This window comes from Dendrobates tinctorius, unplaced genomic scaffold (assembly GCF_039654945.1).
Source record: "Dendrobates tinctorius isolate UK_male_01 unplaced genomic scaffold, ASM3965494v1 ptg000050l, whole genome shotgun sequence".
In the NCBI taxonomy this organism is placed as follows: Eukaryota; Metazoa; Chordata; class Amphibia; order Anura; family Dendrobatidae; genus Dendrobates; species Dendrobates tinctorius.
In genome coordinates this window covers 815,281-840,072 of record NW_027361718.1, presented here as the reverse complement: position 1 = coordinate 840,072, position 24,792 = coordinate 815,281, and the positions used below count along the sequence as shown (strand labels likewise).

Genomic DNA, 24,792 nt, shown 5'->3' with positions numbered 1-24,792 from the left:
GAATGGTGCAGTTTTTAGAATGGTGACACTTTTGGGTATTTTGCATTATACAAATCCCTCAAAGTGACTTCAAATGTGACGTGGTCCCTAAAAACAAAATGGTATTGAAAAAATTAGAAATTGCTGTTTAACTTTTAACCCTTATAACTTTTGGTTCCAAAATTGTGTTGACGTAAAGTAGACATGTGGGAAATGTTACTAATTAATTATTTTGTGTGACATATCTCTGTGATTTAAGGGCATGAAAATTCAAAATTGGAAAATTGGGAAATTTTCAAAATTTTCGCCAAATTTACATTTTTTTCACAAATAAAAGTCATTATCAAAGAAATTTTACCACTATCATGAAGTACAATAAGTCACGAAAAAAACAGTCTCAGAATCACCGGGATCCATTGAAGCGTTCCAGAGTTATTACCTCATAAAGGGACAGTGGTCAGAATTGTAAACGTTAGCCCGGTCATTAACATGTAAACCACCCTTGGAGGTAAAGTGGTTAAAGCGCTGCTGCAGCGAAGCTAGACCGGTGAAAGCCTGAGATGACTTTCGGAAATGTGAAATGACACAGCGTACCTTGGCAAGTAGGTCAGGCAAGTCAGGGTATGTTTTTAAAAAATGATGCACAACTAAGTTCAGCACATGTATGGAATGTGTACCAGCTTGCCGAGTTTTAAAACTGCAACCAATTTACTCCCATTATTGCACACAACCAGACCGGGATGGAGGCTCAGCAGGGAGAAACACTGATCATTCTGAGCTTTAGCAGAGCTTGCTACCGCCTTGCCAAAGCAGTGGTGAAAATTTCCCAGCTGGGAGTGATGGGGAGGCTAATTCCACTGAGGATGAGAGACAGAAACTGGAATACGAGGAGACTGAAACCCTGATGGAAATTGGGACCGCTATTCTTGGTGTCGTTAAGATGTGTGATGTCCTAGCCTCTGACTCTGTCCCAGACTCCACCAGGTTAACCCAGTGTGACATCAGTGAAATGTATAGTCCCTGTCCACAAAAACTTGTCCATGTGTCTGGTTAGGTGGACCTTCCCTGTGACTGTGCTGGCCAGAGCACGACTGATAAGACATAGCAGAAAGACTCAGTTCCCACAAGTCGAAACAGCAACATTTCCAGGTCTAGCAATCTGGAAATGTGGGTCTTTAATGTTTGGGCCTGTGGGTGGCTGGATATTTCTGATTTCTAGTAAATGTCTGGGGCAGTGACAACTGAACGCTGAGATAGAGCAACAAAGTGGAAGTGGTTGCTGACTGCTGTGTCTGTGCAACTACTGTATACTGTAGGTTGTGGGCAGGAGGTATCAGCACCTGCTTCATGGACAGCAGACTGGGACAGCCATAACACAGGGGAAGGGGCAGTGGTTTCACTCTCACACAGATTCGGTACCTAGGCGTTCCGCCTACCTACTGGGGTGCTTGGCTGCCATGTGCGTTTGCATGCTGGTGGTGCTCAGGTTCACAGTGTTCTTGCCTCTTCTCAGCTTGGTTTGGCAGAGGCTGCAAATTACAGTTTAATCTGAAGGACTTTCAGAAAAAACTGCCATACAAGGGAACAAAGTACCCTTGGCCTGTTATCTAGGGGAACAGTTGACCGAGATCTACCTTTGGATAAACCACTACCTCTTCTTGCCTGTTTTCTTGCTATGGATCCATCCCTCTCTGCACTGCTGTGCTCACTAGGATTGCCATTGTGGCAGATTGTATCAGTGGCCTCGTCATCGACCACGTCGTCTTTCAATTCCTCAGTCTGATTCTCCTTCTGTGCTGCAATTTGAGCTGACCTGATGGCAACTGTGACTCATGATTATCCGCCACCTCTTCAGACATCAATTGACCTTCCTCAACAGGCCTTTCTCCTGGCCGTGGGTGCTCAAATGTTTGGGCATCACTGCACTCCACCTGCTCATGACCCTCTTTAATGGTGCACGTTGAGAAGCCTAAGAAATTACAAGGGAACGTAAATAGTTCCTCAGAGTGACTAGCTTTAGGGTCATAGGTCTCTTTGAACTTTTGATGATGGGAGGAAGAAGACCCAGGTTGAGGATTCAGAGGCCCAGCCTCTTGGCTACATAAACTGGACCGTGTGGAAGACTTTGTTGTGCTGTTTGTCAACACACTGGAGCCTTTGTCTGCCATGCAACCCACAATATCCTTGCACTTGTCTGGGTTCATTAGTGGTGTAGCGCGCTGACAAAATTTTGACAGCGAACAAGATACAGTCACCTTTGGATCTGTCACACGGCCTTGGTGGGCATCACCAAATTCACGTCCCTTAACGTCACCCCTCCGTATCTTGAATATGTTATGCTTATGAAATTAAAGAAATACTTGCTTTATTTTTCACAAGTAGTCTCACAAAAGGTCCTACATCCAAATTCACTGTAGCTAGCAATGTGTGGCTATTTTTTGGAGATCGTCTTGCTGGCAAACTCCAAATGCGGAGTAATGAAGTTAAGAATAATAATAATTTTATTTCTATAGCGCCAACATATTCCGCAGCACTTTACATTATAGAGGGGACTTGGACAGACAATAGACATTACAGTATAACAATAAACACAGATCAAAACAGATACCAAGAGGAATGAGGACCCTGCTTGCAAGCTTACAATCTATGATGAAAAAGATTGCCCGATAAATTATCACGAACGATTATCGCTACCCGGATTGTGCCAGTTGCACAACTGCTAGATAAAGATATGCTATTTTTTAAAAACTGGCTTGCTGACGCACTGCAAATGCAGAGTAATGAAGATTATTGCCCCTGATAAATAGTCACGTAATATTATCTGTACCCCGAGTGTGCCAGTCGCACAACTACTGGATAAAGGAATGCGATTTTTTATAATAGAAAATTATGATTTTTTTTTTTTTATATCGGCTTGCTGACATACTCCAAATGCGGAGTAATGAAGATTTGTGCCCCTGCTAAATTGTGACGTACTGTTATTGTTAGGTTGAACAATAAGAAATGCTCACTAGTTGCCTGCTCCTGGCCCAATGGGTATTGATCAGTGCACACTAAAAGAATCACATCAGAACTGGGAGTGTTCTGATGTATTCCTTTGGTTAGTGGGTTGGGCAGTGAGCTGTCTGTGGGCGGATTCATGAGGTCATCAGGCTGAGTTGGTCCATGAGGTCATCAGAGTGGGCGTCATCATGCAAACCAGCACATGGTCCACAAGATGTGTGGTTAAACAGGAAATGCCAGCCAACTTTAATGTCACACTTTGATCTGAAAAAGCTCATGTAAGGTGAGACAATACACTTTATGGGTAGTTCCCCTCAATCTCTTATGTCTTGAGGTTAATTAAGTATTTTATCTTAAGGCTCTCCTCAACAGTCCCCCCTAAATACTTTATTAACCTTTTTTTTTCTTCATCCTACTGTGGTTCCCTAACCCATCAGTGTTAAGTGTCACTATGACATCAGAGGCGGCATGACAATACGGATGCTATAGACACCAGAGATTGTGTGATCAATTATGGGTATATCACGAGATGTATAGGAGCACACTACCCGCATCCTCAGGACTTTTCTACCTGCTGGATCCATTACTCTCCAATCTCCCATCACCATGGTTACAAAGAATTCACATGTGACTAACCCTGATGTATATATAGGAAGGAGAGAAGTCCGGCTTTCAGGATCGCGCTGTTCCAGTCCAAAGTTCACAAGGAGTTAATCCAAGGACCAAGCAGTGATTATAACTCAGGAGCAAAGACTTTGCTCCTGAGGAAGTGTACAGTGTGTACACGAAGCGCGTAGAGTTTTTGGAATAAAAAGAAAGTTATAATCACTGCTTGGTCCTTGGATTAACTCCTTGTGAACTTTGGACTGGAACAGCGCGATCCTGAAAGCCGGACTTCTCTCCTTCCTATATATACAATTCTAGTGACCGGCTGATTGCTGCAGTTCATCGGATCCTACCCATTTGTGCTTATGGTTGTTGTGTTCCACACAACTGAACCAGGTGAGTGGATCCATATCTGTTGAAACGTTTATATCATTGGATAAGACCCTATTGTGCGCTTCTGTCTCCCCCTTTTTTATAACCCTGATGTACACATCCTAGATCTGACCGTCTTGTCTGGGAGGGGGGAATTGGAGGCTTCACCAGTTTGAGACAAGTTTTCCCTTGTGGAAAACCTCCCTTTGTAGCTGGACTTTGACAAGCAGGTCAGATCCTGCTCTGTCCCTACCTGTCTGACAAGTTTACAGTATGAGAGATGGATCCAGGAGGCGCTCTGAAATCCTAACAGAAGTAGGCACAAACTCGCATACAACTAATCTGACTGCCTAGTTAGGGACTGTAAAGGACTGAAGAGGGCCTAGCTGTTCTATCTGCAGAATAACTAACCTCTTGAGCTAGGAAAATGGGCCCTGATGTTTCTACTTCTTTCTCGATCATCTTTCTTACACAGGGAAGAACACAACAAACTACAAGCTACAATGATTAAGACGACAAAGATAACACCGATCTGAGCCAGCCATCTCTGCCATCCCTTCATCCACGAAAATTATTGGTCCCAGTGATCTTCTACACCTGAATTCCTTTTTAATTCTTTTTATAGGGAATGCAGCTAATATGTCAAGGGCCATTCTGTTTTGAAACGCCATTACTGATGTAGGGACTAGATGGTCTGCCCAAGCTTGAAAAGCTTCTCTAGTGTAATTGACAAATCTCTGTTTATTATAATAGATGTAACTGATCCAGTCTACATTTTTATTTATTGTCACTAGGGGTAGGATAAATGATTCAAAACCTACTTTGACTTGATCTCTGGCTCTAAATTAATCTGGTACCCCTTAGGACCCCTATAGCATTGATATAAATGTGGGGGGTCGAAACTGCCTTTTGTTTCCGACTTTGTTTCCCATTTAGTTCTGTGGAGATCTTCTGAAGTTACGGCTTCCTCACCTTCTGCTATGTAGTAGGGCATTATGGCTTTGGCTACTGTACATTCTCCTATCCACTCTCCTAAATAAATTCTGATCTTCATGTCTCCACATATCAGAAAACATCAGAAATAGACTGGGTTTGATTGATAAGGTCTTCTCTGGTTGCATTACTATATCTGCTGCAATATCCATTTGTGAAATTACCCCAAAATATACTCCCTTCAGTACTAGTATAACAGGTGTATTTTCCTGGGTATATGGTAATGAGTTGACCTGGATTAGGTGATTTTGTGATTATGGGATACTTCTTTTCTAGTTTTTGCAATTCATTTCGTCAAGGGATTTGTTAGTGAACAGACTCAGGAAACTTTTTTCCACATCTGGGGGTAAGTCTAAAGGGACTGATCCTAAGTGGGGTCTTGCTCCCACACAGACAAAGCAATTGGATTTATCATATTGATTGGCTGTATATTTCATCCACTTCAACCATAAGTTGGTCTCAGTGTATCCTGTTTCAACGGCAAGAATATCTTCAAATGTGGGATTTGCAATGGCTATCATTTTGTTACGTTTTTGCGTACAGAAGATTAGGGGGTTTTTATCTTTGGTTGACATTTCCTTTATGTCTGCTAGTATGAACTGGCCTAGATGGGCTCAACTAGCACACACACCATTTACATATGTACCTAGCATGTAGGTGCCATTATCGCCAGGTTGAGGGTTTTCCACGTTGAGGACTAAAGGGTTGCATTGGCCAATAGTATCACAGGGCTTGAGGACTTTTGTATGGGAGAGTGTCATCCTAGTGAGTAGGGATTTGCCCTGTGAGTCTTGTTTTCTTAAGGCTGTGTTTGGTCTATACCCCCAATCTTCACCTGTGTTCCACCCGACCACCCTCCATGCACTACAAGTTTGTCCCCATCCATCACCCGTAACACATATATTTTTGTCCTGATCTCAGCTGTGTCAGTTGACTCATTGTGGAAAGTGAGGAAACCCATTTAGTGTCACACTGTACTACATCACAATAATCGAATTTAAAAGAAGCAATGTGTGCAGTAGTGTTCTACCAGAATGTGATCACCAACCCGCTTGGGTGACCGCGACCTGCTGTGCTTCTTCAACGGAGTATACAATGGCACAACACACAAAGTAAAGGATACAACAGAAGCAACATTATTTAGAAGGTTCTGAAGCTTCTTGCTGAGAGGCGTGTATCCACGTCGGTCTTCTGTAAAGCTTGACCGAAGTAGGAGTGGTCAGAAGCACTTGGTAGGGACCCTCAAATCTCAACTCCAGGGACGTCTTTCTGATGAATTTCTTTACCAGCACGTAGTCACCAGGTGGGAAAGTATGGGTACCTTCACTGGAATGGATGATAAAACTTGTGCATGTGTTACTGACAGTTCTTTAGTAAGTGCAATGACAATTTACAAGAGTATCACTTCCTAAAGCTAGCTGTTGTGGAAAATATTGACCCAACCTTGGAAGCCCCCAAAAAGAAACTCATATGGTGAGAGTTTAGCGGGACCTCTTGGAGTGTTTCTGAGTGTAAGGCAAAGGGCAAAATGTCTGTTCAAGGAAGTCTGACTTCCTGACTGGCTTTCAGTATTTTGTTTTTCAAGGTGCCATTTTAGTCTTTCTACGTTTCCACTGCTCTGAGGGTGATATGGAGTATGTAAACCCAAATCAGCCCCTACCAATGTCCATAGTTCCTTAGTGAGTGCTGCAATGAATGCAGGTCCTTGGTCACTCAATTACCTCTGGGATCCCATATCTGCATACCACTTCAGTCATCTGTCAGTCACTCTGGCAGTCAAGTTGGTTCCTGGATAGGCTTCGGGCCATCCTGAGAACATGTCAGTCACTACCAATACATACTCGTACTTCCCTACTTTTGGCACTTGAATATGATCGATTTGAATTCTCTGAAAGTGATAGAGTGGTTTAGGCAAGTGTTTGAGTAACTTTCTGAGGTGGTGCTGGATTGCATGTTGCACACATAAGGCAGGACTTGCAATATTTTTGGGTGACAGTAGAGATCCCAGGTGCCATATAAGTCTTCCAAATCAAGTCATTCACCTTACTCCTGCCTCTATGGGTGATACTGTGTGCCCATTCTGTCACCAAGGGGTACAGATTACGGTGTAAGAGATCTTTTTGTTCATCCTCCAGACTCAATCTTCATCCTTTTTAGCTCCTCCTTCTTGCCATGACTTATTTTCATCATCTGGTGCCTTGTCTTGATGTAGATGGATAAACCTCATAAGGGAGCTTTGAGGCCCTTCTTCAGTGTCTTGTGACACGTACACCGCTGCTTTCTCTTTCCCAAATGGATCTGCAGCATATGTTTTTGCTGTTTTGTCAGCAAAAAAGTTCCCCCTTGATTCTGGAGAATCCAATCTCCCATGAGCTTTGATCTTGATCACTGCAACCTCTGAAGGTAGATCTAGAGCGGCCACAAGTTCTTGTATGGAAGAAGCATGTTTTACAGGAGTTCCACTGGACGTTCGGCAGTATCTGGGCAGCCAGAGGATACCTAAGTCATGAGCCACTCCGAAAGCATATCTTGAATCCGTGTAGATGTTGACCACCTTCTACGTCGTGTCCTGACAAGCTAGTGTCAAAGCCTTAGGTTCTGCTTCTTGTGCAGACATGTGCGGTGGTAGGGATCCAGCTGAGATGACCTGGTCATGTGTAACCATGGCATATCCTGTATGGAACCTTCCTGTTTCACCTGCAAATCTGGAACCATCCCATCACCGAAGAACGTCAGGTCAGCATGTGGGAATGGGTCTTCAGACACATTTTTCTTGGAGGCTGCTTCTTCCTGCATCTGTTTGAGACAGTCATGATCCTCTGAGTGTGTAAAGGCGTCTTCAACAAGAGCATCAGTATCATCTACATACCCCCTGGAAAGAGGAAGCAGCGTGGACAGGTTGAGGATTGTGCAGCGGACAAGAGTGACATTATCCGGAATCAAGAGGGAACATTGGAGTCTCATATGACGCTGCAGCGACAGGTGTTTAGGTTGAGTCTGGTCAAGAATAGCTTTTATGTGTGGAGCAATTAAGAGAACTGGATGTCCTAAAAAGATATCAGAAGTTTTGTCCAGAAGCATATGTGCAGCATGCACAGCTCTGAGGCAAGTCAGGGAGGCTTGAGAGATAGCGTCCAGGCGGGCAGAGTAATAGCCGATTGGTCTTGTTCTTCCCCCATGTTTCTGTGCTAGGACTCCGGAAGCATGTCCTGCTACTTCACTGATAAACAAGTAAAAAGGTAGTTGATAATTTTGGATTCCAACAGCTGGTGCAGACTGCATGGCCTGTTTAAGAGCGTAGAAGGCTTCCACGGTTTTGGGACATAGTGGAAACGCTGACGTCTTCAAGTCATCATACAATGATAGCATCGGCTTGGAAGCATCTGGAATCCATTGGCGACAGTATGTGATAAGTCCTAAAAAGGCTTGTAACTGCTTAGGTCCTTTTGGTAGAGGAACGGTATTAATAGCAAATTTCCTTTCATTCGTTAGTGGTTTCAATTTTGAACAGAGACAATGGCCTAAAAACAAAACTTTAGACTGACACCACTGGACTTTGTTGAGGGACACCTTGCAGTTTTGTTGTGCAAGATGAAGAAGATGACTGAGACTCGACTCTTCAGCGGACGCCTGATCAGGACAACATAGTAGGAGATCATCCACAAACTGAAGTAGGACAACTTGATGGTTAATCTCTCTCCACAGCTGTAGACAAGAGGCAAGGGCCTGAGAGAAATGCTCCTTGTGGTAAGACCGTCCAGGTGTATTACGATCCTCTGTATGTAAGTGAAGGCAAACAGGTACCAATCTTCTGGATGCAGTGGTACGCTGAAGAAAGCATTGGCCAGGTCTATGACAGTGAAACGCTCTGCATCTGATGGTATTTCTGAGAGCAATGTATGTGGATTGGGAACAATGGGACTTTCTAGTACAGTTGCTGCGTTAACAGCCCGGAGATCTTGAACCATACGGTACTTTGGGGCTTCTTTTAATATCCTCTTCTTTACTGGAAACAAAGGTGTGTTACAGAGAGAATTACATTTGACTAGTGCCCCATTTTCCAAGAGAGTCTTGATTTGAGTGCCCAAAGACTCTTCCTGGGAAGATTTGAGTGGGTATTGAGGCACCCTAGGAAGTTGAGCTCCAGGTTTAAGAATGACCAGTACCGGAGGTACAGCAAGACGTCCAATATCTTCGGGGCCAGTAGACCATAGAGTGGATGGAACTTGTGACATCACTTCTGGCGGAACACTCGACACGGTGTTAGCAGCTTCGTCCATCATCATAAGCAGAGGCGCGGCTTGAAGTTGACATTCTTCGTTCAGATTGACCGGATCAGTGATGGTGAGACCATCTGATGACTAGGCGATGGTCGCTCTCAGTTTTTGGAGGTCTGCTCCCAGAAGGTTAGCAGGTCAAGTGAGGGACACCACTAGACGCATAAACACATCTTCGTATGTTCCAACCTGTATTTTACGGGCGAGCTTGTTAGAAGTAGGCTTGCCATCCACTCCCACACATGTCACGGCTTCAGAGGATATCAGATCGGGAAAAGGCAGGTCCTGTAGTCTGATAACACTTCTGGCTGCACCTGTATCCACAAGAAACGGTAAGGGTTTGCCTTGAACGTTGATAGTTACTTTGGCTATTGGACCAGACATAGAAGCCAAAGTAGTGGACACGGGCTTGCCCTTGTCCTTTCGGGTACTTAGATCCATCAAAGCAGCGGTGTGATTGACATCTGGATGCATCTGAGCTTGTGGTGGTTCGTCTGTAGTATTGGTCATTGTGACGAGGATAGTTGAATCTGTGATTATCCTCGTTGTAGTTCCTGAATCTGCGTCCTGAAAGAGGGCCCTACAGTCCCGTTGTTGATGACCCAGGTTACCACAATTGAAGCAGACATCTTTGGTACGAGATGATGGAAGTTTCTGGTTTTGATGTTACACATCAGTCTATAAAATATGGGTCTTTTTGTTCGAGGTTGTTGTAGATTTCCCAGGGAGTGTTTTTTCGAAATCCCTTAGCTATAGTTAAGACATCCTTAGGATCCAATGTAGCATATTCAGGACTGATTGTTTGAAATTGTTTCCTCAGGGTTTCCCAAAGGCCTTCAACAAAGGAGGAGATGAGCAATGTCCGCTGAACTTTTATTTGGTTACTGAAGCCAAGGTCATTAAACATTTGAGTTAGACGAGCATGATATCTCTCCACCGATTCCCCTGGTTCTTGCATGATATCCTTGAAAAATGTTGACTGATCAGCCAACTTATCCGAGCCCCATGTCTTAAGTTGTTGGCAAGACTCAACACCAGAGGAGTCCCATGTGGCGTCATTGGCAAGTGAGGCATCATTGAATGCGATTTCCATAACAGGCCAATATGCATCACCTGCTTTAGGCTATGTGCCCACGTTAGCGTTTTTAAACGCTCAGAAAACCAGACTCCTTCCCAGAAAACACGTGGTTTATTTTTGCGCGTTTTCTGGGAACATTGGAAACAGCTAAAAATGCGGAGCTACGTGGAAATTAATGTGCATGCTGCGTTTTTAGCCGCTAAGCATTTCCTGAGCGGAAAAAACGCATGCATTGGCACAAAAAAGCCCAAAATGCATTAAATTTAATGGGAAGCTTCTTTTAAGCGTTTCTGCAGTGTCTGATCCGGCTCAAACGCTGCGGAAACGCTTACAAAAACGCAATGTGGGCACACAGCTTTAAGGTTTGCTAGGGAAATTAGATCTTGCCACTTGGCTGAGTAATTTCTTTGGATTTGAAGCATGCTTCTGTAAAAAGGCATCGGCCGTTTTTCTGGATCTGGAAGTTGATTCAACAGAGTAGCAGCTTGCTGGGGTGTAAACTTGACAGAGGGTGGGCTTCTCAGACATGAGCATTAGAACTGTTGGTGGTGGCACCTGAGGCGGGAGTAGAGGTGGTACCGGGAGCACAGATGTAGTCACTTGTGTATGAGAAGGAGGTAACAGTCCTGGAATGAGGGCTCCATTTGGGCAGCCCAAATATCATGGGGTGGAGTCCAGGTGGCGCAGGCAGTCTTAAAAGCTTTAACAATCCGGTCCTCATTACTAATTAACCCGATTTCAGAGAGGCAGCAAATGCTTGGGGGGCTATGCTTGTATAATTCCAACAATTTCTCTTGCACATGCATGAATAGGGAAACCGAAAATGCCAACACCAATAGCAGGAGTTGTCAAGGTCTCAATCTGCTCACTAATATTCGCATACTCTAAAATGCGAGTTATTGTTGCGAAGTTGTTGAGTACTAAAGTCTGGATGAATAGGGTCAAAAATAGGGATCACAGCATGTATGATCATTCTACATGGAAGATTGCCAGATTTAGTCACCGCTATGTCCCCAACAGCTATCTGACCATGTGACTCAACAATGATTCGAATGTGCCCTAACCGAGAATTGGCAGCATTAACAATAGCATCCATTTCCATTGTTGGTATGTCACCCTTTCCCACCACTAACAAGGGTCCCTCAGGAAGTTCTTTTTCAAAAATAGGTCGCCAACATTCCCTCCCCTTTGTGCTTCCTGTGACGTTGGCATCCCCCTCCTAAATTGAGTCCCCTCTTGATACAGTTGCCACCGTCCCGTACAGGTGTGCGCTTGGCTGCGAGAGAGCCTATGAGGTACTGGGTATAGTGTTAGGTAGATTGAGCGAGGCTGCGTTCACACGTCGCTTTTTTTCGCGGCTGTTTTTAAGGCGCGATTTTTCCGCGAAAACGCAAAAATACAGCATCCCATGCAATGCTATGGGATTCTGCAATGCTATGCTAAAGCTGCAGATATTCCCGTGGCGGAATCGCATGTTCATTATTTTGCGGAATCGCGGCAATTCCGCCCACATAGGAATGCATTGTTCTGCTTACTTTCCGCATATGGCTGTGCTCTCCTCGGGGCTGTGGGTACCATATCCCTGTAAAAAAAAATAGAATTAAAATAAATTAAAAAAAAAATCGGGTTATATTCACCTTTCGATATCCCGCGCAGGGTCCCCAGGCTTCAGCGATACACTCGGCAGGTCCCATTCCCAGTAATGCATTGCGATGACCTTTGCTGACGTCGCTGTCTCGCGATACTGTAGCGGTCTCGCGAAACCGCGACGTCATCAAAGGTCATCGCCGCAATGCATCACTGGGAACGGGACCTGCCGGCGCATCGCTGAGGCCTGGGGACGCTGCGCGGGACATAGGAAGGTGAATATAACCCGATTTTTTATTTTTAATTATTTTTAACATTAGATCTTTGCCTCAATAGTAAAAAGTTGGTCACACTCGTCAAACACTATGTTTGACGAGTGTGACCAACCTGTCAATCAGTTCTCCAAGCGATCTGTAGCATCGCTAATTACGCTTGCAAAATGCAAATCACTAGTTTTTCCGCGGGAAATTCTCGGGAATTTATAATGCGATTTTCCCACGGAATGGAATTCCAGAATTCTCGCGGTAACTTCCGCGGGTGCTCCCCTACGTGTGAACCCAGCCTGAGAGTGCTGTTGTAGCAGAAGCGTTGAGAGGAGTTGTTTGGAGTATCTTGTGTGGGTGTGCGGCTAAATTGTCAGTGGAAGTGACCGCAGAAAAAGGGGTGTGCCGAGGATGATCCAGGTGGATGGATGGTTGGGTTCACCACAGGAGTGATAGGGTAAAGGATCGGTGGCCCACTGGACCTCATTGTAACAGGGAGCATGGGTAAAGCCAGTTCACTTCCCGAAGGAATATAGTATTGGCCGATAGTGATCATTATTGGGTAACAAGGATTTGGTGATGTAGTGTGTTGCCTTAATCTAAAATGTTCATCACTGGAAGGTGTGTGTGTCTTCCTGAATTATGTCTCACTTGATTTAGACAGATCTGTGTTAGTCACATCATGATATGGCTCAGTTTGTATTATCTGGGACGACGTTCCAAGATGGTCGTCAGAAGAAACACATTTGCCTTCACCAAAATGGCTGCCATAAGACATACTCTTGCCTTCGCCAAGATGGCTGCCAGAAGAAACGCATGGCTCACCAACAAAATGGCTGAAAGAAGACACACATTTGCCTTTGTCAAGATGGCTGCCACAAGACACACACTTGCCTTTCCCAAAATGGCTGCCAGAAGACACATTTGCCTTCACCAAGAAGGCTGCCAGAAGAAACATATTTGCCTTCACCAATCAAGATGGCTGCCAGAAGAAACACATGTCTCAACAATAAAATGGCTGAAATCAATATTAGCACATGGCCCTGTGCCACCATTATACGGTGGTGGCCACTCACAGGATACATTTTTGTTATACACAACTCAAAACTCTGTCCTTTTTATTCCTTTCCTCTTCTACCCAATTTTCTCTATACAGACTTTCAGAGACCCTTTCCCATGCCCTAGCAGTAGACAACAATCCATTATCTACTAGGATACCTTTTCTTTCTTTCAATACAATCTTTCACTCCAGTGGCTGTAACCTCCCCCCTTCTGGCATTCCACACAACTTCATAAGCTTTTTACATTGTTTTACATGACTTAATCCTTCACGAATCGTGAGTAATGTACACAGGTCTAATTTTCCATCTGAATTTGGCTTCGTGCCAATACGGCAGAACTGCATTAATTTCTCCATGTTTCTATATCTCAAGATAACAGACAACAATCAATAAGACAGGGAGATGACTCAAACATGAGATTCTAAAGATAACTGAGTATGCAGCACACACTTCCTATTTGTTCTTGCTACATGGTCCCTGTCTGATTTCCGTGTTCCGTAGTTTACAAAAATTACCTTGTATTAATCAAATTTTTAATCAAATTATTATTCAAGTTACCAGGCCCTCCAGTGCAGAGTCCATCACTCCAGGTCACGTGGCAAACCTACAATTTATTAGATACGCACTGAGTCCATCACTCCAAGTTACGCGCCAAACCTCAATTTATTAGGCAAACACTGAGTCCATCACTCTATGTTACGCGCCCCTATAGGTCGAGTCAGTCACTCCAGACCTATTTTCTCCTATCCAGAACTGAAAATCGTATCACAAGCAACCACCATGTACTGTACTACAGACATTTTTTTTTCCTCAGACACTGCTGAAAAACGCACTTGCTCTCTTATCTAGCAGTCATCTCCCATCAACACAACACATAACAGGCAGCAGGCAACTAATACACGTGATGGTTCTTGCAATTAAATGGCCAGCAGCGGAGAGTTCCCTTCTGCTCTCTTACAGATACCACGAAAACCAGACACAGTCAGGCAATCTGCACAGGATACCCCGAAGGACACAGGCAAAAACTACAAATTATAAAAAATCAGCACACTAACCGTGTTCTGATAAGGAGGTGTTCAGTCTCCTGGTTCGGGGCATCCAGTGCATCCTGCCGTTCCATTTGCCGGTCCTCAGAGTTTAGGGCTTCATCCTCTGCTGACCCCACATTGGGCGGCCAAAAATGTTAGGTTGAACAATAAGAAATGTTCACTAATTGCCTGCTCCAGGCCCAATGGGTATTGATCAGTGCACACTAAAAGAATTACACCAGAGACTCAGTCGTATGTAACCTCTCTGATCAATCTATGGCACAGCTCCAAGAGAGCAAGCAACAGAGAGAGCTTTATTGATTCAAACATAGGTTCATATATCCTATGTAAGGGGGTTTGGTTAACTTTAAAATGGGAATGTTCGAATGTATTCCATTGGTTAGTGGGTTGGGCAGTGAGCTAGTCCGTGGGCGGATCCATGAGGTCATCAGGCTGGGTTGGTCCATGAGGTCATCAGAGTGGGCGTTGTCGTGGGCAGATCCATGAGGTCATCATGGTAGGCGTCATCTTGTATTCCAGCACATGGTCCACATGATGTGTGGCGATACAGGAAATGCCAGCCATCTTTAGTGTCACACTTTGATCTGAAAAAGCTCATGTAAGGTGAGATAATACACTTTTTGGGTAGTTCCCCTCAATCTCTTATGTCTTGAGGTTAATTAAGTATTTGATCTTAAGGCTCTCCTCAACATGATATCTACCCAGCCTGCGTCAGTCGCACAACTGCTAGACAAATATTAAGTATTTTAAGTGGAAAATAGCAATGAGCTGCAGCATGTACAGTCATGGCCAAAAGTTTAGAGAATGACACAAATATTATATTTTCACATGAGCTGCTGCCCTCTGGTTTTTATGTGTGTTTGTCAGATGTTTTTATCACATACAGAAATATAATTGCAATCATTTTATGAGTAACAAAAGGTTATATTGACAGTTAGAATGAGTTAATGCAGCAAGTCAATATTTGCAGTGTTGACCCGTCTTCTTCAGGACCTCAGCAATTCTCCCTGGCATGCTCTCAATCAACTTCTGGATCAAATCCTGACTGATAGCAGTCCATTCTTGCAAAATCAATGCTTTTATTTTGTCTGAATTAGAAGGTTTTTGTTTGTCCACCCGTCTCTTGATGATTGACCACAATTTCTCAATGGGATTAAGATCTGGGGAGTTTCCAGGCCATGGTCCCAAAATCTCTATGTTTTGTTCCCTGAGCCATTTAGTTATCACCTTTGCTTTATGGCAAGGTGCTCCATCATGTTGAAAAAGGCATTGTTGATCGCCAAACTGCTCTTGGACGGTTGGGAGCAGTTGCTCTTGGTGGACATTCTGGTACCATTCTTTATTCATGGCTGTGTTTTTAGGCAAGACTGAGAGAAAGCCCATTCCCTTGGCTGAGAAGCCACCCCACACATGAATGGTTTCAGGATGCTTGACAGTTGGCATGAGACAAGACTGGTGGTAGCGCTCACCTGGTCTTCTCCGAATAAGCCGTTTTCCAGATGTCCCAAACAATCGAAAAGGGGATTCATCAGAGAAAATGACTTTACCCCAGTCCTCAGCAGTCCACTCCCTGTACCTCTTGCAGAATATCAGTCTGTCCATGATGTTTTTTCTGGAGAGAAGTGGCTTCTTTGCTGCCCTCCTTGAGACCAGGCCTTGCTCCAAGAGTCTCCGCCACACAGTGCGTGCAGATGCACTCACACCTGCCTGCTGCCATTCCTGAGCATGCTCTGCACTGCTGGTAGCCCGATCCCGCAGCTGAAACACTTTTAAGAGACGGTCCTGGCGCTTGCTGGTCTTTAATGGGCGCCCTGGAGCCTTTTTGGCAACAAGGGTACCTCTCTCCTTGAAGTTCTTGATGATGCGATAGATTGTTGACTGAGGTGCAATCTTTCTAGCTGCGATACTCTTCCGTTAGGCCATTTTTGTGCAGTGCAATGATGACTGCACGTGTTTCTTTAGAGATAACCATGGTTAACAGAAGAGAAACAATGATGCCAAGCACCAGCCTCCTTTTAAAGTGTCCTGTGGTGTCATTCTTACTTAATCATGACAGATTGATCTCCAGCCCTGTCCTCATCAACACCCACACCTGTGTTAATGGAGCAATCACTGAAATGATGTTAGCTGGTCCTTTTAAGGCAGGGCTGCAATGATGTTGAAATGTGTTTTGGGGGATAAAGTTAATTTTCTAGGCAAATATTGACTTTGCAAGTAATTGCTGTTAAGCTGATCACTCTTCATAACATTCTGGAGTATATGCAAATTGCCATTAGAAAAAATGAAGCAGTAGACTTTGTAAAAATTAATATTTGTGTCATTCTCTAAACTTTTGGCCATGACTGTACTTGCAATGATCAAAACATCCTGACTTTCACCCACCCACCCTCCTATTAAATCTCTCACTACTAAATCACCACCTAACGAACCAAAACAAGTAATCTTGACAGTCTTCAGTTCTTAAAAGCAGGGCTGTGGAGTCGGAGTCGGTGCTCATTTTGGTGGAGTCGGAATAAAATGGACCTACTCCTAAAATATATAATAAATTGGGTACAGTAGTTCAATGCAGAATGTGCTGAATATTTTCTCATGGGAATTTGGGAAAGTTATGAAATGTCCTATAAATGGCTGTTCTATTGCTGATCTAAGGCTACATTTGCACACAGCGTTTTTGCTGCGTTTTTTGAGGATATACAGGATGCGTAGACTTGTCCTGTGTGACGCGACCAGCAGGTCGATAACTAAAATGACAAGACAAACAAGGGAACATCGGGGACACAGTTACAACGGTGGGCCCTGCAATAGGGAACGGGGACGTGGAGACCTCCTTCACTCCCCTGAGGCAGTGTCCCTGAACACTCCTAACGTTCCCTAAACAGGCTCTTCACCTGTCGCCGACCAGGATACCTGAATCCCTCACTAGCCCTGCACCTATTCCTTACTAGGGAACTGGTTAGTGCGGACACTGGTCCCACCGCTGTACTAATATAACATTAGGGAAAACAACAAACAGGGAAAACACACAACTTAGGTTTGCTCTGCTGCAATTGCTCCTAGCAACAGAGTACGGCACCCGGATACAGCTTCCACCTGAACAGCTGATACACCAAAGCTCTGGATGAGCTGCAAAGCACTGCTCCCAATAGCTCCTCTCTCCTCCAAGGTTGGTTCAGAAATGAACAATATGACCAACAGTGATTCAGAGCACCTGTCACCTTTTTATAGGAAGGAGGCGAGGGTTAACACCTGCTGGCTAATTTACACATGTAGTAACCCCAGCAGCCACCGGGGGGCAACCCATTAGCAGCAACCAAGGTTGCAATAACCCCAGTGGACACGGGGGGCAAAAACCCATTAAGCATGAGGCTTGAAGAAAAAAAAGGTTATATATGAGCCAGATCTGCCACAATCCAAACATGGATTGTGGCAGTATGCTGCAGTGCTCCCTTCCTGCACCGGCTCCAGACTGCAGGGGGCAATCTCCCCTCCTCTGTCCTGTCTTCTGCCGTCTTCATCAGAGAGAGGAGGGGAAGGGGTGCCTGCTCTGCACAGGATCCAATTCCTGGGCCCCGAGCTGGAGAAAGTTGTGCACACGCTGCAGCTGGCAGTAAGAGATAGTCTGCAAGAGGGACATGCTGGAAATCTGATTGGAAAAGTGAGGAAATTGGTTATTGCCGCCAGAACCCCTAAAAGTGATTCCATCTTGAAGAGACGTGCTGGGAAAGGGGCAATTGTCGATCAAGCCACTCGGTGGGACAGCACTTATTTAATGATTGAGCGGTTGCTTGAACTAAAACCTTTTCTTACAGATATGGCGAACCCTCAGGTAACCCTATATGAAGGTCAATGGACACAGGTGGCTGAATTGAAGGAATTGCTTAATCACAAATTTACCATGACTAAAAAATTACAAGCTGAGGATTTAACTCCTGGCATTTTCATAAGGGAGTGGAAGAACTTGCAATTTGGGCTGTACTAAAAGAGGAGGTTTCATCGCAGATGGCATTTCTGCTTCAATGAAACGGAGAGAGACACAGCTATTGGAAAATAAAATTTTCTGGCAGCTGTTTATGTGGACTCAAGTCATCGTATACTGCTTGATGATCAACATCTTACTAAAAGAAAAGAAGCTCTGACTGAGGTAGCAGTTAGGATGAGTGGCGCAAGAGGACTTGGGTCCTGACAGTGCTACTGCTGCCATATCTTCATCCTCATCAGATGAGGAGTTTGACTTTGACAAGTATTTGGATGACATGGAGCAGGCAAAGCGTTGCCGCAAGGAAAAAGATTTCACTCCGTCTCCTATAGCAAGCAGATTGACCATATTTCAGCAATATGTTTCACTTGCTCTCAAAGAAATAGAAAAATTCAACCTTTCATCAAAACTGACTGTGCATGAGGCAATTCCTTTACACCCGGAAATTGTTAGAGATGTTGCCCATGTGGTTACAGCTTTGCCTCCAACCCAAGTTAGTGCAGAGAGGTTGTTCTCTGGCCTTAAAATTATTAGGTCAGATTTGAGGTCCTCTATGAATGAGGATCTGATGGAGGCAATTCTATTTCCTAGAACAAATTCATAGACTGCACAAAAGTTATTTAGTATGTTTTTGTTGAAAACTGTTTTTTTGCCACTTACATAGTTTATTACGTAGTGATATAAATATATATATATATATATATATATATATACACACACACAAAATAAATATATATATATATATATATATATATATATATATATATATATATATATATATATATGTTATCGATATTACATATTTCCAATTTATTACAGTTTTTTGTGTTCTAAAGTTGTATTCCAATATATATTATGTTCTATCTAAATATCTTGATTATTGTATCATAAAAATGATTAAATGTCTGATGTTTTTTGCCACTTACATAGTTTATTATAGTGTGTGTGTATTATATATATATATATACACACACACATACATACATACACACACCGTATTTTTCGCTTTATAAGACGCACTTTTGTTCCCCAAAATTTTGGGGGAAAGTAGGGGGTGCGTCTTATAATCCGAAAATACGGGGGAGGGGGCTGTATATATATATATATATATATATATATATATATATATATATATATATATATATATATATATATATATATATATATATACACATACATACATACATATACTGCAGGGTCCAGGGGAGGTGGGGGCAGCTTTGGAGCGGTGCTGTGAGCTGGTAAAAGCTGCCGGAGGGAGCCTTTGATCTCCTGCTCCCGCTCATATAATATGCACTGCCGCTGTCCATCACCATGGTGCTGAAACCGCACCACGGTGACTGGCTGGGGTAGAGGCGCATATTATAGCTGCCTGCGCCCTCCTTTGATTGCACATGATCCCCTGTGTTAGATATCGCCCCCATGCTGCTGCCCATAGTAAAATAAAAAACTCTTTCCTTACCTCCTCCAGCGCTGATCTCCCAGTGTCTCTGGTGCCGCTGTCATCAGGCACGCAGAGATGATATCACTCTGCTGTGCTGATCACATGACCGGCACTGAGAACCAGGAAGTGGAGGAGCAGCTCAACCACACTGAGGGAGACACGAGGAGGGACAGCGCTGAGAAGGTAAGGAAAGAGTTTATTTTACTAAAAGCAGCAGCATGGAGGCGATATCTAACACAGGGGGCCAGTGTGCCAGCCACAGGGGGCCAGTGTGCCAGCCACAGGGGGCCAGTGTGCCAGCCACAGGGGGCCAGTGTGTCAGCCACAGGGGGCCAGTGTGTCAGCCACAGGGGGCCAGTGTGCCAGCCACAGGGGGCCAGTGTGCCAGCCACAGGGGGCCAGTGTGCCAGCCACAGGGGGCCGTGTGTCAGCCACAGGGGGCCGTGTCAGCCACAGGGGCCGTGTGCCAGCCACAGGGGGCCAGTGTGCCAGCCACAGGGGGCCAGTGTGCCAGCCACAGGGGGCCAGTGTGCCAGCCACAGGGGGCCAGTGTGCCAGCCACAGGGGGCCGGTGTGCCAGCCACAGGGGGCCGTGTGTCAGCCACAGGGGGCCAGTGTGCCAGCCACAGGGGGCCAGTGTGCCAGCCACAGGGGGCCAGTGTGCCAGCCACAGGGGGCCATGTTTCAGCCACAGGGGGCCGTGTGCCAGCCACAGGGGGCCCGTGTGCCAGCCACAGGGGGCCCGTGTGCCAGCACAAGGGGGCTATATTCAATATAAGATGGCCATATCCAGATTAAGGGGGGCTAATTTTAGGATGGGGGGGCTATGAGGGACATATACCCTATATGATTTGTTAGACGGACACTGGCATTATAAGACGGACCCCATTTATTAAAAAATTCTCTATTCCTTCACCACATTTGGGGGTGCGTCTTATAATCAGGTGCGTCTTATAAAGCGAAAAATACGGTATATACACACACACACAGACATATATACACACACAATATATATATATATGCAATCGATATTACATAGTGTATTACATATTTACAATTTATTACAGGTTTTTGTGTTCTAAAGTTGTATTCCAATAAATATATATTATGCTCTATCTAAATATCTTGATTATTGTATCATAAAAATGATTAAATGTCAGATGTTCACATTGTACTACAATAAGTTTTTCACTTAAATATAAGCAATATATGTGGGAGTCGTGGAGTTGGAGTCGGAGTCGCAGGTTTGGCTTACCGACTCCACAGCCCTGCTTAAAAGAGCTTTTTGGAATAAATAACGCTCAGTATAACTTTCGAATACCATCACTATGCTGTTTCTGGCTGCAATGTGCGCAAGATGGCGCAGGTAGTGTTTAAATAGTCCCTATGAGGCTGGAAAGCCAGCCAATCACAGTAATGCCACAACAAAGATGGCGTCGGCATTACTGTGATTGACAAGCTAGCCCAGCATGTTCATTAGCAGCAAATAAAGCGCCAAACATGCTGGCTGGGTCAGCCGATAAGAATTCCTAATTACTCACCAAGTAACGAATAGCCCGAATGCCGTACTATTCGTGCGAGTAGCGAATAGTGCCGAATGTATTCGCTCATCACTGAATTGGTCTGCTAATAATCTGGACAGACTCAAAAGATGATCTGCTTACCTTCCACAATAACTTCAACACGTCCCACGCAACCATCAAGCTCACCCTCAACTTCTCAAAGTGCCAAATACATTTTCTGGACACGACCATTTACATCAACGACAACACCATACAAACATTAATTTACTGTAAGCCCACAGGACATCAGGATATCTTCGATGGAACAGATATCATCCAAGACACACAAAAAAATCCATCATCTACTGTTAAGCTCTGAGGTACATTCATATCTGTTCAGACAATAAGGACAGAAAACTACAGCTGCTATCACTGAGGAATACATTCCTACAAGAAGGATACCATCTACTGGTAATAGATGAACAGATTCACAGAGCTACAAGGATCCCAAGAAGCAACCTCCTGGATTACAGACTGACTGGGGACAACAGGGTGCCTCTTGTAGACACATACAACATCCACATGAACACCCTAAGGAAAATTGGTGCTGATCTCCAACCTATATTCCACAGAGACCACAAATTGAAAGAAATATTCCCAGAACTACCACTTCTCTACTACAAACAGCCCCCTAACTTACAGTAAGTAATCTCCTTGTCAGAAGTGTACTCTCTTCACCATCAGTGATGGGTACATTCCCATGTTACAATAAAAAATGCAAAACTTGTACCCACATATTACCCAAAAATACAGTCTGCATACCCAACACAAATCAGGACTATAAGATCATGGGATTCTTTTCATGTTCATCCTCCAATGTGGTGTAAATGATACAATAATACAAGGTGCCCTGGAGGTATCTATATTGGGGAAACCATGCAAAACCTACAAACAAGGATGAATCTACACCGACACACAATCCGGAATGAAATGGACTTGCCTGCGGGAAAACATTTCTCTGGACCTGGACACTGTATGACAGACTTAAAAGTCTTAATACTAAAAGGCCATTTTAAAGACGACAGAGAGAAAAATTATTTGGGAATTCAAACAGATGTTCAATTCTTTGACACTAGGACTCAATTTAACACCTGGATTTATGACTCACTACATGGATACAATTCACACCTCCACCAGATGGATTCCAGATAACTAAGAAGAGCATTGACACTTCCTTGCCATTTGTAATAAAATGCCTTGGGCATCAAAGTATAGTGGTAAAAATTTAATTTATTCTTTCTACATGGCTCAGTGGTATAACATTCTATGACGTACGTGTGGTGTCAATATGATCACTGCACCATAGATGAATTATTTGGAGGGTGTAGTTTGTAAAATGAGTTCACATATGGGGGGGTTCTGTTGTTGTGGCACCTCAGTGGCTCTGCCAATGTGACACGGCACCCTCAAACCATTTCCGCAAAATCAGAATTCAAATACAGCTCTTCTTCCCTCCTGAGCTTTGCACTGTGCCTTAAAAGTAGTTTTCCCCCATATATGGGGTATCGGCGAACTCAGGAGAAATTGCACAACACATTGTAAAATGCAATTTTTCCTGTTAACCTTGAGAAAATAAAAAAAAATGGGGCTAAAATTACATTTTTGTGAGGAAAATGTTATTTTTTTATTTTCACAGCTTAACTTTATAAACTTATGTGAAGCACCTGGGGGTTCAAGGTGCTCAATAGTCAATACACATGAAAATCTATTCCTTGAGGGGTAGTTTCCAAAATAAGGTCACTTATGGGGGGTTTCCATTGTTTAGGCACATTAGCTCTCCAAACTGGATATGGCGTCTCCTAATGATTCCAGCAATTTTTGCGTTCAGAAAATCAAATGATGGTCTTTCCCTTCCAAGCTCTGCGATGCACCCAAACAGTGGTTTTCCCCCACATATGAGGTATCGGCGTACTCAGGAGAAATCACACAACAACCTGTATCTTCCAATTTCTCATGTTACACTTATGAAAATGTTGAATTGAGAGGGCTAAAATACATTTTTGTAGGACAAATGTGATTTTTATTTTCACTGCTCAACGTTATAAACTTCTGTGAAGCACCTGGGGATTTAACATGCTCACCATACATCTAGATAACTTACCTGAGGGGTCTATTTTTAAAACGGTGTCACTTGTGGGTGATTTTCACTGTTTAGGAACACCAGAGGCTCTCCAAACACGGCATGGTGTTTACTAATTGTTTAAGCAAATTTTGCATTCAGAAAGTCAAGTGGCGCTCTTTCCCTTCCAAGCTCTGCCATGCGCCAAAAAATGGTTTTCCCTCACATATTGGGTATTGGCACGCTCAGATGAACTCGCTGAACAAATGTTGGGTGCCATATTTTCCTGTTACCCTTGCGAAAATAAATGGACCAACCCTATATAAGCTTGCAGGTCCCATATGGTGACCAATTTCAGCCCAATTCCTTGATAAGCCAGCAATGGCAAAACATGTCGGGGAGTGGAGGGGCAGCTATTTGCTTTTAGATCAGATAGTCCACCTTACTGTTAAACGCCATAAGAGTTGTCCGCGGACACCAAGGCTAAAATACCAACAATACTTAATAGCTACAGATAGGCTCTACATGGGGAAGTATTGAAATCATGATTACCCATAAAAGCTATTAGCATGTGAAATTAATCACTATAATTCTCATTAAGGGAGGAATTGAACAATACCTACCCCCATATGAGACTGCCTATGTAACAGCAGATTTAAACAAACAGGGGAGAAAGGGATTAATAATCACTCCTGGAATAATAGCCCTCAGCAGTGGAGATTGTATCAACACTTACACTGCACGAGGAGGAAATAGGACATCATAAATTTATGTGGACTCTAACTTTAAATGAGCACTACTACTATTATTATAATTTTATAGAAGTTATGTTTTATCAATTCTCAGAATCTTTAGTTAGGGTTTATTTGCCAGTTTTTATAATGGTGTCACTTTTGGGTATTTTCTGTCATATAGACCCATCAAAGTCACTTCAAATGTAATGTGGTCCCTAAAAAATGGTTTTGTAAATCTTGGTGGAAAAAGGAGTCAACTTTTAACCCTTAACACTTCCAAACAAAAAAAAAAAAAATTGTTTCAGAAATTGTGCTGATGTAAATTAAACATGTGGGAAATGTCATTTATTAACTATTTTATGTGACATATCTCTGTGATTTACGGGCATAAGAATTCAAAGTTTGAAAATTGCAACAGTTTCCAAATTTTTGACAAATTTCCGTCTTGGTTTTTTGCTTTTTTTTTTTTTTTTTTTTTTTTACAAATAAACGCAAGTCATACCGAAGCATCACTATCATGTAGTACAAAATGTCACGAAAAAACATTTTCAGAATCAGTGGCATCCATTGAAGCATTCCAGAGTTATTACCTCATAAATTTACACAGGTCAGAATTGTAAAAATTGCCCTGGTCATTAACCCCATCATGACCAAGCCTATTTTGACCTTAATGACCAGGCCATTTTTTTGCAATTCTGACCAGTGTCCCTTTATGAGGTAATAACTCAGGAACGCTTCAACGGATCCTA

At 43.6% G+C, this 24,792-nt stretch overlaps 1 protein-coding gene across 3 annotated transcripts in view; it reads right to left on the bottom strand.

Moving 5' to 3' along the window:
• Positions 1-24,792, bottom strand: part of CFAP36 (cilia and flagella associated protein 36) — a 141,181-nt gene that overhangs the window by 56,990 nt on the left and 59,399 nt on the right. The window lies entirely within an intron of this gene.